Genomic DNA, 20,420 nt, shown 5'->3' with positions numbered 1-20,420 from the left:
CAAAGAATTCTGATCCAGTGCAGGAGGCATTGAGAAGACTAGGCTATCAAATAATCAGAGAATAAAGGGTAGGTAAATAATAATGACTTGCAGACCAACCTTGGTGCGAGGAGTATGACATCAGTGGGCGGCACAGTACCTAGGGAAGGCTTCCTGGAGGAGGTGGTTCATGTGCATCCTGGAAATCCAGCATGTACGTATGGATGGGTTATTAGCTCCTTCTGCCCAATATGCTTCCTCTTGCTTTTCTCAGTGGTAAAATGGGGTCATTAGGCCAAGACGAGATCTCATCTCTGTAGTTACAGTGTCTTCGAGAGTCCGAATTTAGCCAGCCGTGATTCTGGCTGGCAGGCAGGTCACGGCTGCTTCCTTACCATCTTGGATTCGTGGTTTCTGCGGACCGATCAGTCTCCACCTCTCATACTACCTTTCAGTCATTGATTAGATATTATTGTTATCACTGTTATTATTTGGATATCTAGTTGCCATTGTAAAACTCACATGCCTAAATTGAAATCTGATGTCTTCCCATGTCTCAAGCCATCTGCTCTTCTGGATTCTTCATTTTTGTTGTTGGCACCACCGCCTTCCCAGCTGCTTGGGCTCAAAACCTCAGCTATGCTCTTGATGCCCACCCCCTTCCTCTACTGCCAATATTCATGCACTAATTTTCTCCCTTACATTTCTGGGATAGAAGTCCTCCTTTACAACGGGAGATGTCCTCTTCGTTCGCGTTCTTTCTGCCTTGTGCTGGGCCTTGGCACTGGCCTCCTGCTCCTGTCTCCCATCCTGCTCTGGGCACAATGCATGGGAGTGCACAGGGACACATGTCACAAGGAGCCGTCTGTGGGGCTTTGCAAGTGGTATAGTTTGTAATTCGAGGGCAGAGGTGGCAATGAGTCTGGAATCTGCAGACATGTCATGTGGCTTGTGGGGGGCAGGAGCAGGGCATTTCCCAGCCTCATATTTCTCTCTCTCCTTTGAGTCATCCTAAGACATTGGTTATTCTCCACTTGTTACCTTACATTTTTTTCTGTAGTCTTCAGTAGATGAAGCCCAAACTCTTCAAATGGACATTCCAAAGCTGTGCTGCCTCACCATCCCTACCTGCTAGGACTCACCATCCCTGCCATCCCCAAGCCTGCTTCAAATCCTGTCTTTCTCTGTGTTTAAGCTGAGCCACCCTCTCCTAAGGCTGGTGTTAGAGGGACATCCCCGACCACCAGAGCCCACAGTGATCTCGAAGCATTGATCTTTCCTTCTCCTGAACTTGTGTAGTAATTACGCTATACCACCAATTCCGTACATGCTGATATGACGCTGGTGTCATTGTTCTGCATCTGGCTGGAATGTTCCTTATCATCCCGATTGGACGTGAGACCACGGAGGTCCGAGGTGGGGTGGGGGTAGATACTTCTTCGCATCCAGCATTGTGGCCAGCGGGCACCTGGCACCTCCATGTGTTTTTATTGAATTAATAAATCATACAAATAGGGGAAGTAAGATTATTTACCTGAATAGTCAGTTAATCTTTACTGTTTTTTTTTTTTTTTCTTTTTTTAACTTCAATTTAGGGAAGGGACTAAATTTGATGACTGTCTGCTGTCTGCTGGGTACTACTTTAGGTGATTTTTCAGAAACTGTTTTAGATCGGCCTTGGAAGACCCCTGGGAAGTTGGGATTATTGTTGTCATTTTACTGATGAGAAAATGGAGGCTGGGAGAGGTGAAGCCGCTTGCCAAGCTTGCTCAGCCAGCGGGAGGCAGAGTGAGGGCCAAGGTCAGGCTCTTTCTTCTGTGTCTGTTTCATATATCTTTGTGAGGTTCTCCTGACCCTATGGTGCTCTGTTCTCTCAGATTCCTTTTTCTATTTGCTATGTCCCCCTGCCTCCTTCTGTCGCCTGTCTCTGATGAGGCCCAGACCCTGTTTTGTCTGGAGAGTGTGCTTGGGGACTTTTAAAGCTCTGACGATGGGGCACCTTGGGTGGCTCAGTGCTTTAGTGTCTGCCTTTGGCTCAGGTCATGATCCGAGGGTCCTGGGATCAAGTCCCGCATCAGGCTGCAGGGAGCCTGCTTCTCCCTCTGCCTGTGTCTCTGCCTCTGTCTCTTTGTCTCTCGTGAATAAATAAATAAAATCTTTAAACAAAAAACCAAAATAAAACAAAAAAAACTCTGACGTTTCCTATGACTTCCTGAGGACCTACCTGCTCCTCCTGTTAGCTTGTGGCTCATAGTGATCACTCACCTTTTTACCTTGACTGTCTTTCCGGCTACCTGCAAGCCTGGGCTAGAGATTTCTTTAGAGCATAAAACATCCTGCTAGTGGACTCAAGCCGGGCTTGAGCCAGGTTTTCTGAACTCCTCCGCCCTTCCCCTCCCCCATCCCACCCTTTGTATCCATCCGCTCTCACCTGCCACCACTCCTGTTCTTGTGTCTCAGGTATCACCTGTGGAAGGAAGACACCGCTGATTTCTGCAGGAGTGTGGTCTGTTGGAGGAGTCTCCAGCTCCAGGACTTCTGACAGGCATTCTTCTGTCCTCTGGTTTGTTTGTTCGTTCATTCATTCATTCATTCTGTAAATACTGCATATTGACCACATGTTGAACATAGCGGAGAATGAAACAGTCTTTGCCTTCGTGGAGCTTGTATTGAAATGAGGGGAGACAGATGGTAAAAACCAAATACATTATATAATATACTTTGTGATGATTATAATGAAGAAAGATAGCAAGGGAGAGGGTATATGTGGCAATGGGATGCTGCTGTCTTATACAGTGTGGTCAGGGAAGGCCTCTCTGATGGTGACATTGGAGCAGAGACTGAGAGGAAGGCTGCCTTGTGGACATCAGGGGGCAGGGAGCACTGAGCAGAGGGAAGAGCCAGTGCAAATGCCCTGAGGTGAGAGCTTGCCTGGTGAGTCTGAGGATCAGCAAGAAGGTGGCAATGGAGACACAGAAGGGAGCTTGGTAGGGGGTGAGACTCCTCATCTGCAGCCTCCTCCTTGTCTCAGAAAACTGTCATCCTTCTCACAGCTGTTGCTACTGGCTGAAATAACCGCTCAGCAGGTTCCACTTGACCAGCACAGCTGTGGCCCCCACCCTGTAGAGGGCTCCCGTCTCTGCTATCTCTTGTCCGTCTACCTCTGCTCTGAGTTCCTATAGCTCTCTCCTCTTCACTGTACAGCTGAGCCCTGGATTGCCTGTCCGCTGGTTCCCTTCCCCCTGGGGTGTGCTGGTCACACCTCCCCAACCAACTAGCCCATCAAAACTGGTTTCTTTCCCCACCCTAGAAGCCAGCCCAGAATGGGGCTCTGTGTCTACCCATTGGTGATGCTGGTGTCAGAGGCGGGAAGGAGGTGGAAGCTTCTTTGCACTAAGCCCAGTGTCCCTACACGATAGACAGGAAATCTTTTATTCCAGGCATTCTTGGGGCACTTTGAGCTGGGAGCCTCTGGTGCTGCTGGGAGCAGGAGGAGGAATCTACCTTTCCCAGGACTTGGATGCAGCTTTGGCTCTGAATGGGGGAGGGAGAGGAGCTGAGATGTGGAGGAAGCCGGCTTTTTTATCAGCCTTTATTGCTTGTTCTGTGAGGAGTAAGATGTTTCAGGAGCAAACGAAGAAGGAGTTCATTCACCTCGGGTTTGGGAGACCTCCCTGCCATCCGGGGCAGGAATTCTGGGTGCCGTGGTTGACTTGTGAGTGACCTTGGGTGAGTCATTTAACCTTTGCCTGTTCTACTACAGTTTCTTTTCAGCCAAGCCACCCATCTCCCCACCCATTGTTGAAGGAAATGACCAATAAACCTGATTTTAATTTATTCATCGACACACACACACACACACACACACACACACACACACACACACGACAAGTGGGGGGTGGGGAGGGAGAAGCAGGCTCCTTGCTGAACCAGACCAGGGCTCCATCCTAGGACCAGGGATCATGACCTGAGCTGAAGGCAGGTTCTTAACCAACTGAGTCACCCAGGCACCCCTCAATAAACCTGATTTTTTAAGGACCTTAATGATTCCTTAGGTTCTTTTCTTTTCTTCTTTTCTTTTCAGAAAGAGAGCCTGGGTGAGGGGGGCGGGGGCAGAGGGAGAGAATCTTCAAGCAGAGTCCCTATGGGGGGCTCAGAGGGGCTCGGTGGGCTCGATCCCGTGAGCCATGAGATCACGACCCCAGCCAAAACCAAGAGCCACATGCTCACCTGGCTGAGCCACCTAGGCGCCCCTCCCTGGGTTTGTTTCTGCATTAATTTTCAGGCCAATGGTTTTAAAACTTCAGAAATGTGCAGATGGTTGCACTTTAAATGGGGAGAAAGCTTCCCACAGACCTCTAATATTGTCTTAAATTATTAATATAATAATATTTAAATATATGAATACAAAACTGGGCATAAATAACCTATGCTTATAACTCTTACACAGTATTAAATTCCAAACAAGTTTACAAATTAAAATGCAAACTACAAAGCCAGTAATACTCAGATAAACAATATTAATTTGACGTGATAGACACTGTTTTTCCATTAAGATTAAATCACCCCTTGCTACAGATTGTGGTTTTGGCTGCATGGAGCATTTTGGCTGCTTCCTCCGCCGTGTGCCCTGTGGTGACTCACCTGTCCTATTACATTTCTCAACTGGAGTGACTGTGAAACCTTTGTCCCTACAGCCTGCTGAGGGGTCATTTGGCTGGCCCTTGGCCCAAAAACATTTGTGTGTTAGGATGCTGCTTTTTTTCTCATTAGCCTGCACAATTAAAGGAGCTCTATTTAATTCTAGTGCAACAGCAGACCCTGGTGCAAAGCTGAGCATTGAGACCCAGTGTCCCTGCTTGGTCTTTGAAATAAAAACACAACCCTGATTGTTACAGCGCCTCGAGAACCCCTGCTTGAGAACAACTGTTGAGCCCTCTGAATAGCGCCCCTAGTGGTCTGCAAGTTAATGCGAGAGTTGCTGCTGATTTTTCAGCAATCCTAATAACAGGAACTATGTTCTGAGCCTTTGTTATGTGCTGTTTTTTCAAGAGGTACATAGACTAGAGGTGGATCTTATCTCCATTGCACAGATGAGAAGGTTGAGGCTCAGAGAGATTTACTCACCAGGGTCCCATTGATCATTGGCAGCATCTGGATTCCACTCAAATCTGCATAACTCAAAACCCGTGAGCTTCCCACCAGGCTGCACTGCCTCCCCATCTACAGGCCCTCACCAGGTTTCAGGCACTTTGAGCAATCAGAGTACAAGTACTCTGGAGTAATCGGGATCCTCTGGATTATCACAGTGGTGGAGCAGTTAAGACATGTTATTTGTGCAAAAAGGAGAAGTGAAGCCAAGAAAAAAAGCAAGATAGCACTTAATAATGGTCCCCAGATCCTTAGGAGGCTTTAGCTGGCAGTGCCAGGGGATAGAACCTTCCCTGAAGGCCCCTGGGAGGAGTGCATGCTGGTTATTGCAGGAGAGGTAACTTAACAATGCTTACCTTTTTTTAGGACTTCCCATTTGAGTGAGCAGTTTTTTGGTGCATTTATTTTCAAGTTTGTGAGTTTTTTAAAAAAATTATTGTGGTAAATACACATAACATAAAATTTACCGCCTTAACCATTTTTAAGTGTACATTCTTTTTTTTTTTTTTTTTTTTTTTTTTTTTTTTTTTAAAGATTTTATTTATTTATTCATGATAGTCACAGAGAGAGAGAGAGAGAGAGAGGCAGAGACACAGGCAGAGGGAGAAGCAGGCTCCATGCACCGGGAGCCCGACGTGGGATCCGATCCCGGGTCTCCAGGATCGCGCCCTGGGCCAAAGGCAGGCGCCAAACCGCTGCGCCACCCAGGGATCCCTAAGTGTACATTCTTAATATTGCGTGGCCAGTGCTACCATCCATTTCTGTAGTTATCTAGTTTGTGTTTTATAACAACTTTGCAGGTTATTGTCAGAAATGGGGGCCCAGAGAGTTTGAGTGACTTGCCCAAACTCCTACACTAAACCTGATGCCTGCCTTGCAACAGTGACTTTGAGGGACAGTGGCAGGCTTGGTTTCCTGGAGGCTTGCGTGGGCACATGTGAGGTGGTCAGACTTCCTGAGATAAAGGCTAGATGGGTTGACCCCAGAGTGCTGTTCTGGTATTGATTCTGTGGGTCAGGGTAGGGGCGACTTACTCCTGTTGATTTAAGACCCACCCACCTTTCATCAGAGCAAAAATTATTTAAAGATTTTGTTTATTTATTTGAGAGAGAGAGTGTGGACAAGTGGGGATGGGGAAGGAGGGGCAGAGGGAGAGGGAGAAGCAGACTGGCTGCTGAGTGTGGAGCCTGATTCCAGGACCCTGAGATCATGACCTGAGCTGAAGGCAGATACTTAACTGACTGAGCCACCCAGGGGCCCTAGAGCAAAAATTATTTAAAACCCACTTCTAAAAAAAAAAAAAACCACTTCTGCCGTTGGGAGATGCCCTTCCCCTGCCTGACCTGCCTGGTTCATCATCCAAGCTTAGAATAAGTATAATAATTAAAAACACCCCAAAACTTTTTTATCCTGCAGGATATGAGCAACAATCTACATATGCAAATAAATTGCATGCTAGTCTCCATGAATATTAATTTGGAAAGAGACTCTGAGGCCCTAAATACACTCAAAACCAACAATTTGTCATTTTGTAACTCCTCCTGGCTCGCGCTCCGATAATCACGGCCTTATTATATTTTAAGATTCCTCTGCTCCCAGCTGACCTACCTACTGAGACCCTTGAGGTTACCAGGGGGATGTCCCCAATTGGCAGATCAGAGGGCTGGGGGTGATGGGTGAATCATGACCCTGGAGCTGTGTGTGATCCTTATCCTTCCCTGGTGGAGATTCAGGCACTGGCGCTTCTCGGATCCCAGCATTAGCAGCGAGTTCCCCAAGGCCAGGGGACAGTTTTGGGGAACACTGTGGGACAACTGTCAGCCTCATGCTCTTGTGCTGTCAGGGAGATGGAAGGGGTCTTGGGAATCAGCTTGTCCTACCTCTCACAGGCAAATTAGGAAACATACCCTGGGATGGGGGTGGGGAGTGGCCTGCCCGCCCAAGGTAACATAGTGACTTAATGGCAGGCAGCAAGAAATCTTACTCATTCTTGCCCTGAAAAGTGTATTTCTTCTGGAGTGTGTTTTTGTAGGATGGGGTGGGTAGGGTGGCATTTAAAGTTTGTATACTTTGGAGGAGAGAGTCATTCTTCTCCTGTGAACGTTCTCTCAGAGATAGACAGCTACTAAAAATCCAGTCTTGTCTCCCATTTGGGTGGAAAGAAAGGATTTCCTTCCACCCCCAGCAGATTTCCAGAATGAATGTGAGGTTGCATCCTGGAGCATACCCCAGCTGAAGGGATGGAAGTGGGAGGAATGTCTCTGAGGGAGCCAGATGGGGTTAAGGACTGGCTGGGGAGGACCGAGAGGTGGAAGGGGGTGGGACTGACAGGAATTTCTATGTCCCACCGTGCAGGGGAGGCTCCACTGGGCTGTAGGGGGAGAATGTTGCAGCATCATGGTTCTACAAGAAGTTATCAGTTCACCTTTGGGCCTTTCTTTCTCTGTCTCTCTCTCTTTTTCTCCTCCTCCTCCTCCTCCTCCTCTTCCTCCTCCTTCTTTAAAGATTATTTATTTATTTGACAGAGAGAGCCAGAGAGTACAAGCAGGGGGAACAGCAGAGGGAGAGAGAGAAACAGGCTCCCTGTTGATCAGGGATCCTGATGAGGGGCTCGATCCCAGGACCCTGGGATCATGACCTGAGCTGAAGGCAGATTCTTAACCTATTGAGCCACCCAGGAGCCTCTGGGCTTCATTTTCCTTGTCAGTAAATATTGAGATAATTAATCACCTCCACTTTTTTTTTTTTTTTTTTTGAGAGGGCACAAGCATGGGTAGGGGCAGAGGGAGAGGGAGAGAGAATCCTAAGCAGCCTCCAACTCAGCTTGGAGCCCACCGTGGGGCTCGGTCTCTCTACCCTGAGATTATGACCTGGGTGGAAATCAAGAGTCAGATCCCGGGCAGCCCTGGTGGTGCAGCGGTTTAGTGCCGCCTGCAGCCCAGGGTGTGATCCTGGAGACTCGGGATCGAGTCCCACATCGGGCTCCCTGCGTGGGGCCTGCTTCTCCCTCTGCCTGTGTCTCTGCCTCTCTCTCTCTCTTGCTCTGTGTCTCTCATGAATAAATAAAAAATAAAAAAATCTTAAAAAAAAAAACAAAAAGAGTCAGATCCCTATCGGACTGAGCTACATAGGTGCCCCCACCCCCACTTCTTAATGTTGCTTTGTAAAGATTAAATAAGGATTTTAAGTTCCTTCATCACTCTCGGCACAGAGTAGGTGTTCAGCACATGTAGACTCCTTTCTTTTCCAGATGGATGGTCTTGACTGGCTGCACTGGGTCAGGATGGGTATGTGTGCGTCGGTGCATGTGTGGGGGGCTCCGTGTCTGTGATGTGTGTGTCTGCGTGTGTTTGTGTTTTAGAGTGTGGGGTGTAGTAGGTACGTATGTGTGTGAGCCTGTGTGCCTTTGTGTTTGTTAGTGTCTGTGTGTCCGTGTGTCAGGGTTTCTAGGACAGTGTGCTGCGCTCTAATGAGAGACAGAGAGGCAGAGACACAGGCAGAGGGAGAAGCAGGCTCCTCGCGGGGAGCCCGACGTGGGACTCGATCCCGGGACCCCAGGATCACGACCTGAGCCAAAGGCAGACGCCCAACCCCTGAGCCACCCAGGTAGGTGTCCCCTGGCCCCTTCCTAATTGCCCTGGGGGGTTTCCCTCTACCTCCCTCTAGAGGCACTCTGGCGCCTGCTCTCTGAGTCATTTGCATTAAGTTCGCATACATTTGCATATCATTTACATGGTCTACACAGACTCCGCTTTCAGTGCTGCAGTTTTCAAGGTAAAATGTAGCTGCTCTTCTTGAAGGGTATTATGTTAGAATTGCAGCGTTTTCTTTTCTCTCTGGTCCAGAACTCCGTCTCGGAATTGGGGCCCCCCCCCGGGGAGGATGGAAGGCCCAGAAACCTGTTTTACCCTCCGTTGGCAAAGGGGACCGGTTTAGTGGGTACAGGCCCTGGGACCCTGAGAGGTGTATTTCTGGGGAGAAGACTTTCTTATTCCGTGGGTAGTGGCTTCTGAGCAGAGTCCACTATGTCATGTCACACCAGGGACAGATAGAGTCCAGCTTGTGTCCTTGTGCCTGCTTCTCAGGCTCTCACTGACTCACCCTTGGGGGGATGGGCAGGAAGGGCCACCTTGGGTTTTCAGCACCCCTATACCCGTTCCTGCCTGGGAACAGACTGTGAGACCAGGCTGAGTGGGAGACAAGGAGCAAAGAATGTCTTCTTTCAAACGCGTGATGCATAATTAATGATATCTCTATGCCGCAGAAACTACCAGCCCAAAAAGTTTCCCCAGTGGGGCTGTGCCCCTAAAGTGTCTTCCTTATGGGCCATCACTATCCTTGACATTCCCTCCCTTAGATATGGGTTTGAGTCCTGGCTGCATGGTTTTGGGCAAGTTACCTACAAGTTATAGGTTGTCTGAGAGCCCTTTTTCTCATCTGCAAAAGTGGAAATGATTCTAGTACTTAATAATAGTACCTGGGGTTGTTGTACAGATTAAATGAACAATGCAGGTAAAGGGCTTAGCTTAGTGCTTTGCACATAATGAAGATTCAGTGAGTTAGCATCTCCAGTCCCCATGGGCTCCATTAATAAAACAGAGGTTCTAGAGAATGTCTTTTACATTCTAGTATAAATTGTTCATCAGATACTTTTTAGACTGTGTACAGACAACAGGCTGCAGCCTTGAATCCCTTCAGTGCCTTTTAGGGAGTCGAGTCCCCAGGATACTCCGGTGGAAACATGCAGAAGCAGCATGGACGCAAGAGATTCCTTGTCTGTACCTCCAAGGATCCAGTTCCCCACCGTCCCCTGATTGAAGGGTCAGCAGTATCTGGTTTCTTTCTCAAAATCTTCTCTTGTATGTCTTTACTGCAAGCAAGGCCCTGCTGGACATCAAAAGCCATCCATGGCTGAGCAGATCTGGGGTTTCCCAGAAAACAGAGTTTGAGGCAAAACTTGGTGCTAGTGCTTTACAGAGGCCAGGTAGGGGAGCAGTCCCAGGGCTAGGAGAGTGCAGGGAAAGGGGAAGTAAGACAGGGAAGGAGGAAAAGCAAATGTCCAGGGCCACAGCTCCTGGAGGACAAAAAGCTGGTTGCTTAGACAGGAGGGATGTCTCTGGAGGCCAGGTGGTGCCACTGTGACCCAGAAGAGTTTGAGGGTGGGAGGGAGAGCTTATCTGCCTACATCGTGGTTTTTCCCGCACGGCATTAACCTTCTCGCACTTCTGGGTCATCTCCTGTGGGTAGCCACTGGAGAAGCCAATCCCATGCCCCCATGGCATGGCACTCAGCTGAGTCCGGGAGTGATGAGAACAGCCAGTTCCTCCGTGTGTCCAGTGGGTCAAACCTGGGCAGCGGAGCTGCTATGGCTCCCGTGATGCATGCAGTGAAGGCTGTGCCAGGGCCCAGCCTTCCCCCTGGGGGAGGTTGAGATAGCCCACGGCGTTGGATGAGACCGTGTGGGGGTGGCGGCCCGGCCCACCGTGGAGAAGGCTGATGGTCCAGGGGGCAGATGGGACCAAGCAAATCTGGGAAGGGACCTAAACGGGATCTGATCCAGCCACTGTTAGTCAGTTAATTACTCCACTGTGAGGGCCAGTGCTGGAGTCTGGCCCTTATTCTGCAGGCAGCAGGGAGCCAGCAGACACCTGCTTAGCTAGGACAGGGTATATATTAGTCTGCCCAGGTGCCGTAACAAAATACCGTAGCCTGGCTGGCTGAAACTACAGAAATTCATTTTCCCTCAGTTCTGGAGGCTGGAAGTCCAAGAGCAAGATTCCAGCCAGTTTGGTTTCTGGAGCTCTCTTCTTGGCTAGCAGATGGCTACCTTCTTGCTGTGGGCTCATATGGCTTTTTTCTGGGATGTGTTCCCTCTTAGGGAGGGAGAGAGAGAGTGCACCGAGCTTATGCTGATATCTTTTCTTATGAGGACACTAATCCTATCAGATCAGGGCCTCACCCTATGACCTCATTTGACCTTAGCTACCTAGCTTACTCCAAATACAGCAACACTGAGGGTTAGGGCTCCAAGACGTGAAATTTGGGGGAACACCCTCAGTTCATAACACAAGGGTTATTTGGAGAAGGTCTGTTTTCAGGTCTACTTGTCACAGAACACAAAGAGTCAGGCGTGAGCTGTTCCCAGAAGCCCTGGCGTTCCCAACTCAGAGCTTACTGTGGAGTTTCATTCAGTGGTGGGTCCCCCTATAACACCCATACATGTCTTAAACAGAGGGGAGAATGTTCTTTCTGGGTGAGGCATGGTGATTCAGAGCACCAGGTCAGGGACGGGAGTGCCTGGGGTGAACCCCAGCTCTACCATTTAAAAGCTGGGTGACCTTGGGCAGGTGATAAAATGTCTATTGAACACTTGATACGTGCCTGGCTCATTTGAGCTGGTGGGGATGTAGCAGTAAACAATACAAGACAAGCAGACTGGACTCTGTCCCCCGTGGAGCTTACATTCTAGTGGAGGGAGCCAGGCTAAAACCAAAATCAGTTATAGGTGACGGAGCATATTTGAAGATGACGAGTGATGTGGAGAAAAGCAGGAAAGGTGAAGTGATGGAGGGGGGGAGGTTGGCAGCTTAAAATGGAGTGGTTAGAGAGGATCTCAGCAGAGAGGTGGCATTGAAGTAATAGGCTGAAGGCGGTGAGGGAGTGAGTAATGCTGGTCTGTAGGGGAGAGCTCTCTGTGCCTCAGTTTACTCACCTGTACAATGGGTTGTGATAGCACCTAATGCACACAGCTGCTTTGAGACCAAAGTGAATTAATCCATGCAGTGGGCTTCGAGCATGTTCTCTTCATCACTGCTGCTCAGGTAGGAGCCTGTCCCTGCTGCCTCTGGGAGGCACACCTGGGCACCAGACTACAAGGGCTTTTGGTGGCCTTCATCTCTCCAGGGGTGGGAGCGGCTCTTCTCCAACTCTCTCTATCTCCTCATTAAAAGGGGACACACCGCCTGCAGTTTGCGAAGCAACATGTATTTTCTTTCTACTCGAGCATCTAACTCCCAGAGGGAATTGCAGAAGAGCCTTTAGCAAAATCCAGGTTTGGGAAGCAGCTTCAAGGCTTTCTCGGGCGGGCGTATCTGCAGACCGAGCGGGGCAGGTGTTTCTAGCCGGGCTGAGGGGATGGGGGTGTGGGGAGTTGTCCACCTGGACAAGCAGACCCACAGCAGGTGGGACCCGGGCCAGGCCCTGCTACCCGGTTCCTTGCTGTGTGGCCATGCGGCCCTCATCAGCAGGCACGGACAGTCCCACCAGCAATCGGGACACCATTATTTACTATTGCAGAGATTTTTGTGGCTGTGATTTACCACCACCGTGAGGCCTCGGGACCTAAATCCCAGTAGCCCTCAGTATAGATATTGCATCTAATCAATCCTCTATTACCATGCAAATACATCCTATAGGCTACTGATATCTTTTCCGTTCAAACACTTAATACATAATTAATGAGACATCTAATGCCACAGAAGACACCTACCCAAGAAGCTTCCTGCTATAATTTATACCGACCCAGACGAAAAAGATTGGTTCACTGGTTCACTTATCATTCAGGAGTGTGCCTCTCCCTGCCGTCCCTGGGCAGGGGCCACGGAGTCACTGGAGGCAGGAAGCGCCGGGCAGACGGCCTGCCCTCCAGACAGCATTGAGCCATGCGGGCTGATGGCCTGCCGGCTTCTTTCAGGATTGTCTCACTGGGTTCTCACAAACCACCCTATAAGGGAGGTCCTCCTGTTATCCCACTAGCCAGATGAGGAGACTGAGGCCGGAGAGGGGATGTAACCCAGGGTCATACTTGGGTGTCTCTGCATGCTGGTGCGCTTTGCAGGCGAGCGTGGGGTTCCAGGCTTGAACTGTGAGTTGTGCAACTGGGGTATGAGGCTCAGCTTCTTCGGAGTCCCAGGTTCTGACCCTGTAGAATGTCAGCAACAGTGCTACTTACGGCAGGATTATTTGAGAATTAGAGATAATGGCACTCGTTCGGCACTGAAGACACGCCTGCTGATTTCCTCATTTGCAGGTGCAGTGGTGAGAACATCACTTTTGAGCGATGGTATCATTTTTGGCAGCAGGGGCGGGTAGTGACGTGGAAGGAGGTCAGGTTTCAGGCACCCCACTTTGTCAGGAAGGCACCTTCTCTGGATAGACTGGGCACCGTGAGGGGGGAAACGCTGTTAAGGGGTCCACACTTGAGGAGTTTCTCTGACCAGACTTCAAATAGCACCAGTCAGAAATGAAGGAAACAGGGTCCCAGTCCTTGAGGCACTGTGTCTGGTGGAAATGAGCAGACTCAACGGGCAGCGTGATGAGGAGGAGTGGAGACCAGCACCCAGGTGCCGGGCCCCTGAAAGCCGGAGGAGGGCACCCAGATCGTGTTGTCAGTGAACAAAGGAGGGGGTGCCAGGTGGTGGGTAGGGTGACACATGCCCTGCTCATGGAGAGGACTGAGGTGGATTTCCAATATGAGATGATGGGTCCTTTCTGGGGGGTTGGGGTGGGCTCTCTGTCTTGGCCCAGCCCCTCTGCCCCTCCATTTTCATGCAGAGGAAAGACTTTTCTGCTGATGAGGTAAGCACCCCATGGGGCCCCCAGGCTTCCGCCTCTCTCTACTTTGCCCCATCCAGACCCATCCATGGTGTGAAGGGCAGACATAGTTAGTGCCCCAGACCAAGGAGCTGCTCCTCGATCAGAAGCTCTCTGCCTTGCCTAGAACCTTCTCCATCTTCTGACTGTGACGACCTCTCTCCTCCCTGTTAGTCCCTCCCTGGTCCATCCTCCCCAAGGCAGGCAGAGGGATCTTTCTAAAGTGCAAACTGGACCATGACCCTGTCCTATCAGAAACCCTTTAATGGTTCCTCATTGCCTTTGGGATAAAGTCAAAGCTCAATAGCACCTCAGTGAAGGCCCCACTGCCTCCCTGATCCGCTACCCGTAATCCACCCTGTACTTTATGCTTTGGTAGCTCCAACCGGCTTCCAGCCCTCCTCTCCCCCAGAACACACAATGCTGCTCTGTACCTCCTTGCCTTTGCTCTTGCTGTTTTCTGATTCTTTCTGATTCTTATCTTTCACAATTCAGCCCAGACACTGCCTCCTCCAGGAAGCCTTCCCTGAATTCCCCTCCCTCCTTTGAGCTAAGTGACCTCTGTTTCTGCTCCCCTGACACTCGGCTTATGATAGTCTTCTAGCTTTAAAACCATGGTGAGGGCCTCAGGAGGAGGGACCTGGTCAGACAGGTCATCCCTGGCATATTGTCGGGCTAAAGATATGTTGTTCTCCTAAACTAGGAGAGTCTTTGCCCTTGATATGAGACCCTGATGACTGCTTGTGGCTCTCTCTGACCTGCAGGGAAGAGATGGGATTTGGCAGCCACTCTTGGGGTGGACTGTGAGATGTAGGTTTCTCGGCAGGCAGCCTGGAGACCCATCCAGGGTTTCGTTAGGAGGATCCAGGCTCTGCTGGATTTTGGAGACCATCTGTGTTCTGAGCACCTGGACGGGTCTAGGGAGTATTGCAGTGATGCAGTATTGAAGTGTCCTTGGAGGCTTGAGAAATGAGGATGATCCCCGGCAGTTGAGGCACCTGGGTGGGTAAAGTCATTTAATACAAACACAAAGTGCCCATTTCCCTTCCTGATCCTGCCTCTGGATTTGTCACATATTTTGGCATTTCAATTGTTTTAGTCCGCTCCCTACTTTTTGCCTTGGCTTGAACACCCCCCCCCCCCCCCCCCCCCCCCCCCGCCGCCCAGTTTCACATGTAAAGCAGAGGGATTTAAGGAGAGGAAAATCTTCAAAAAGTAGGAGACTCTGAAATGGGTTTTAATGGAGACAGTGGTGCCTCCTGTCCTGCCTTGTGCCGAGTAGGGGTCAGGAGGTGTGTAAGGACAAAGAGCCCCTTACGTCCTGGCTGTGGGGGAGGGCAAGGCAATGACATCACCAGATCCTGAGCTCTGAAGGTGGGAAGGGCAAGAGGGGCCTGGTTCTGGGCCAGGAACTGCTCTGGGGCTCCCCAGTGGAGGCTCTGTGTCCTTCTGGGTAATTTCCACCTTTAATATCTCAGAGTTTTATGAACAGGGAGTAAATCAGGATCCAGCACCAACTGCTTCATGTAAAGGATTAATAAACTGGAGATTTATGGGGCAGCAGCAGAGGAAGGCGGTAGGAATGGAGAATGAAACGAGACTTGTTTCCCAAGGGGCAGGGGCTGGCTCCAGGATCTTTCCTCCATTACGAGGTGTCCGCTGAGCATCCCTGCTTAGATCCTGGTTCTTCAGGGCTTGGAGTCACAGTTGCATGGCCAGGCAGAGCTTGGGGCCTGGCTTGTGTTTTCTATCTAGGATTGAACCAGGCAGGCCCAAGGTCAAGGGGACAACCATGCTGGGTCTGTCTAGGTGCACAGTCTGATAGCTAAATATTTATATAAATATATTTATTTAAATATTTTAATATATTATGTATGTATTATATATTATAATATTTTTATATAAATAATATATATTTAAATATATATTTAAATTTATTTATTTTTTTTCCTGATGTCCAATCTTTAGAGTAGCCCACAGATACAAGTTCTGGGCTTAACTTCAATCTAGTTTTGAGTATAGAGCCAGAGAGACGGACGTTCACCTTCCCTTTGGCTACATCAGCTCAGTCGTGAGTAACAGAAAAGCCTGACATCAAGGGTTTAAACAAGAAGAAGCCAGGTCCTTTCTACCCCTCTGGCGGCTCTCCTCAGCATGTCGGCTCGTCGTCGTGCTTATGCCTCATGGTGGTGAGTTGGTGCTGTAGTTCCAGGCATCACATTCACAAATGACAATATCCAGCGGAAGAGGGGGGTATCCATCTCTTACTGGGCATCTCCTTTTAAGAGCAACGAAACCTTCCCCAGATGCCCTCCAGCTGATTTTCCTCGCCTCTTATGGGAAGAACTGGGTCCCGAGCTCCTTCCTAAGCCAATCACTGGCATGATGAAAGGGATTACCAGGATTGGCTCAAGGAATGAAAATTCACTTGGGGTATATTTCCCTGAGTCATGTTGGAGAGGATGGGCAGGGCCCTGGACAAAACTGGGCCACTCTGGGAATGAAGAGGGGGGTATGGCTACTGGGCAGGCATTTAATGCAGTGACTTTGGGTAGTTGCTTTTACTTCTCCATCTGTAAAGTAAGAAGAGTAATAATGGTGCTTCTCTTCTGGTGTTGTGAGGATTGAATGTGATGATGCATGCTCAGTGCTTAGCAAGGGGCCTGGGACATATCTGTGCAAAGCTGGTGTTCGTATTAGTGGTAGCTGAGTGTCAACCCTGTTTGAGTGTCAGCACCATGTAAAACGGAGGTGGCGGGGATCCCTGGGTGGCGCAGCGGTTTGGCGCCTGCCTTTGGGCCAGGGCATGATCCTGGAGACCCGGGATCAAATCCCACATCAGGCTCCCGGTGCATGGAGCCTGCTTCTCCCTCTGCCTGTGTCTCTGCCTCTCTCTCTCTCTCTCTGTGACTATCATAAATAAATAAAAATTAAAAAAAAAAAACAAACGGAGGTGGCAATATCTCTCCCAGGGTCACACCTGCCTTTGTTGGCACTCGAGGTAGTGTTACTATTGGACATCCTGTCCCCTCTATGTGCCTCACTGTGGCATCCTCCTTAGCAGCGTGAGCTTTCAAGTCAGGCCAGGGGCTTCACCTTATCTCTAGTACAGCTTCTGTGAAGTTACTTAAACTTTCTGAGCCTCAGTTTCCTCATCTGTAAAATGGTTGATACTATTGCTCGCCTCATAAATTTGTTGGGTGGTCAAGGAAATCAGACAGGAAGTATGGCACCTTGTGGGCTCAGGGCCTGGCCAACAACTTCCTTAATAAGACTCCCTGTCCTTCCTTTCCCATCCTGGGTGCTCATTTCATTTGGAGCAAGACCTTCCCTGGAGACTGGAGGTGTAAGGATCAGAATCTACTCCCCTGGGGGCAGTAAGGTGAGATGGGCGCTATTAGAGTACGAGTCCCCAAGGGCCTGGGGTGCCAGTCAGGTAACACGGCCCAAACCCTATCTTTTAGAGGGGCCCAACAGGCTGGGGTAAAGAGAAGGCCAGAGCTCTCTGGGGACTTTATATATTTATTTATTTTTAAAAAGATTTTATTTATTTATTCATGAGAAACACAGAGAGAGGCAGAGACACAGGCAGAGGGAGAAGCAGGTTCCCTGCGGGGAGCCCAATGCAGGACTCGATCCCAGGACTCTAGGACCATGCCCTGAGCCGAAGGCAGATGCTTAACCACTGAGCCACTCAGACGTCCCCTCTGGGCACTTTAGATGCTAAGTCTCTGACAGCACAGCTGATTCTAGCTCCCACTGTCTGTGGAGCAGGGTGGGTTCTGCTGAGGGTACAAGGCCTCGTAATGGCAGGTGACCAGGACTGGGGCAAGTATGGGGGGGATGGGGTGGGGGCGGGACACAAAGGCAAATGCTTATCAGTGGCTCTGGGAATTGCTGGGGTTGTCAGGGATGGTTTCTCCAGCCTCGGGGTCTTGCTGTGTCCCAGCTGGCTGCCAGTGGGCCATCCTGGCCTCTCAAGACAGGCCACCGGGGAAGGTTCAGCTCTGCAGGCTTCCGACCAGGAACTGCCCATTGGGGGCAGCTTAGTGTAGTGGTTCTGGGCAGGGTCTCTAGGTTCCCCCCACCTGGGTTCAAAGCTCACCATCACTCATCACTTAGGTGATACGGGCTGAGTCCTGTCCCCTCTATGTGCCTCAGTTTATCCATCCGCAAAATGGGATGTAAATAAAACCCCTGCCTCTTAGGGTTGTTGTGGGGTTTGTCTGCGGGTAATTACCTAGCACAGGGCCCGGCACGCAGTAAGGGCTCCGTGAGGATTTGTTGCTATTTGAGGATAATAAACAGATGCATTTCCAGCTTTCACCAAGCAAGTCATATTTTTTTTCCTTGCTTTTCTATGGCCTGAAGCCTCACTACCAAGTGGGAGAAGGATAGAGAGGAAGATGGAAAAACCCATGCTTCATTAGCGATTAAGCATCAATAGAGCCACCCAAAGGGCCCGTGAAGCTGCCAAAGAAGCTGGGGTGAGCACAAAAGGGTCCGGGGTGGAGGATTAGCAAGAAGGCAGAGAGAGAGAGAGAGAGCTTGAATCAGCAGCTCGATTCATGGCTCAGGAGAGGGTTGGAGCATCTGTTCTTGTAAAGTGCTCAGGGGCAGCCTGTGTAGGAAAATTAGCTGTCTCCTGCCTCTAAAACCGAGTTTCACGGGGCTCTGATGTAATTTGGGAGGCTGGAGGCCCAGGTCCAGGGAGGGCCTCGTCTGTCTCTTGGCATTGTTGACAGCGACTGTTCTGATCCAGTCATTGTCCAGAGGCCTTACCCCCCCCCCCGCCATAATTGTCCCCAACTCCCTTGGCAGATCATATTTGATCTCCTTTTGTCACCTGGCACACACCCAGCAGGGCTCATGTGCAGCATATTCTTTCTTTCACTTGGATTTCACTTGGCCAGGGTTCTGGAAAGTCCTGTCCTGGGGGCCAGTGGGGGTTGAGATACCTAATCGGGCTCCTCGGTGTCTGTAGGTCTAATGTACCTTGATATTTCCCAACTGTGTTCTAGGGAACACTAGTTCTATAGAATGCCCTATAAAGGCTCTGACAAGTCCTGTAGGAAATGGACTTGATTGTTTTGTTTCATCCTTTGTTACATTTATTTAGCCATGGGATCTTAGTCTCTGCAGAATTCTTTTAACATTCTGAGAAAATAGTGTCTGTTGGAACCCCTGTGGGCAACAGTGACGTAGGAAAGAGCACTCGACAGGGGGTGGGGATGCTGCTTGTCTAGTCTTGGACACGTGGGTCCGCACAGAGTGACCCACTGAGCTTCAGTTTCTTTAGCTTTAATAAAACCCTGGTGATGCCTCTTACTTTATTGACATACTAGAGTGTTTTTAAAAAACTCTTTATAACAGAAAACTTCAAACAGACCCCCAAATAGAGAGAGCAGCAGAGTGCACCCCGATGTCCACACTGTCCTGCCTCACTGGTAGTTGGCACTTCACCTGTCTTGTTTCATCTCTCCCCCTCCCCCCCCCACTTTTTATAAGGAGGATTTTGAAGATGATAGAAAATTAAGTCTGTGAAAGTGCTTTGCAAACTTCAAAGTGCTACACAAATGTACGACATCTGTCATTACCATTGTTAGGTTTATGATTTCTTCTTCCTAAAGTTCAAAGTGCTGTGTAATGCAAGGCATCTGTCTTCATTAGTATTATAGTTATAACTCCTTATTACTTTCCATTACATCACCCCAAATGCCCAATCGTGTGGATATTAATGGAACTCCATTAGTCAGAAGCTAGACCAAGCCCTGGAGGGGGTGTAAAGCTTTATACCCAGCCCGGCTGCCGGGGGGCTTGCAATCTAGTGGGGTGACTCCCCCCCCAAACAGGCTCATAATACCCGGTGACTTGAGCAGTGCCATGTGAGGGAACAGACAGTTCTGACAGTTCAGGGAAGGAAAGAGGCCGAAAGCTGAGGACTGTCCTGCTGGAGGCTCTTCCTCTTCCTTTTCCTCTTTCTAGCAAGTTTGGGAGCTTGGTGGGTCCTGGAGGCAGCTGGAGGGACAAGGTGCCCTTTCTGGGACATAACCACCTAAGCATCTAGTGATTTGATGACCCTGAAGGAGGACAGACGCTGGGCCTTTGTGAAACCCGGTTTCCCTCTCTCCCAGGTCTAACGGGGCGGCCCTCACCTCTCCCACCGGGATGGGGAGTATGGGCCGCTGTCACTCTCAGATAGAACTTAGTGCAGCCTCAAAACAGAGCAGGGCACCTTGGTAGCTCAGTGGTTGAGCATCTGCCTTCGGCTCAGGTCCTGATCCCGGGGTCCTGGGATCGAGTCCTGCTTCGGGCTCCCTGCATGGAGCCTGCTTCTCCCTCTGCCTGTGTCTCTGCCTCTGTGTGTGTGTGACAAACACACAAAGAGAGCTTGGTAACCAACCAACAGATGAACCCCAAGCCCCAAATAACCCCAAACTGTTACAGGCCAGCTCATTGTCCAGCGGATCCCCCCTTCTGCTCACCTCAGTCTAGTTCTCCATCTTGGCCAGCTCCCTGTCCCTGACCCGGGGCCGATGACCTCACAGCTGCCAGCTGCCCACCTCTCCCTGTGGTCTGGGCTCTGCCAAGGGCCCGCTTCCCTGGAGGGCTCTTGTCAGCCCTCTTCCTTCCCCAGGGCAGAGACTCAGGGGTTCAGGGTGTAGAGCCTTGGCGGGGCCACCAAAGCTGTCATCCCT

General features: G+C 50.0%; 1 protein-coding gene across 5 annotated transcripts in view; it reads left to right on the top strand.

The window, feature by feature from the left end:
- MEGF11 (multiple EGF like domains 11) overlaps positions 1 to 20,420 on the top strand; it is a 344,798-nt gene that overhangs the window by 5,449 nt on the left and 318,929 nt on the right. For all 5 annotated transcript variants that reach the window (XR_005381792.1, XM_038580760.1, XM_038580759.1 and 2 more), the window contains exon 2: positions 2,440 to 2,542. The gene's annotated coding sequence lies outside the window, so the exon portion shown is untranslated. The remainder of the gene's footprint in view (positions 1 to 2,439; positions 2,543 to 20,420) is intronic.

Source organism: Canis lupus, chromosome 30 (assembly GCF_011100685.1).
Source record: "Canis lupus familiaris isolate Mischka breed German Shepherd chromosome 30, alternate assembly UU_Cfam_GSD_1.0, whole genome shotgun sequence".
Lineage (NCBI taxonomy): Eukaryota > Metazoa > Chordata > Mammalia > Carnivora > Canidae > Canis > Canis lupus.
The sequence above is the reverse complement of the archived record's forward strand: the minus strand, read 5'-3'. Positions and strand labels throughout refer to the sequence as shown.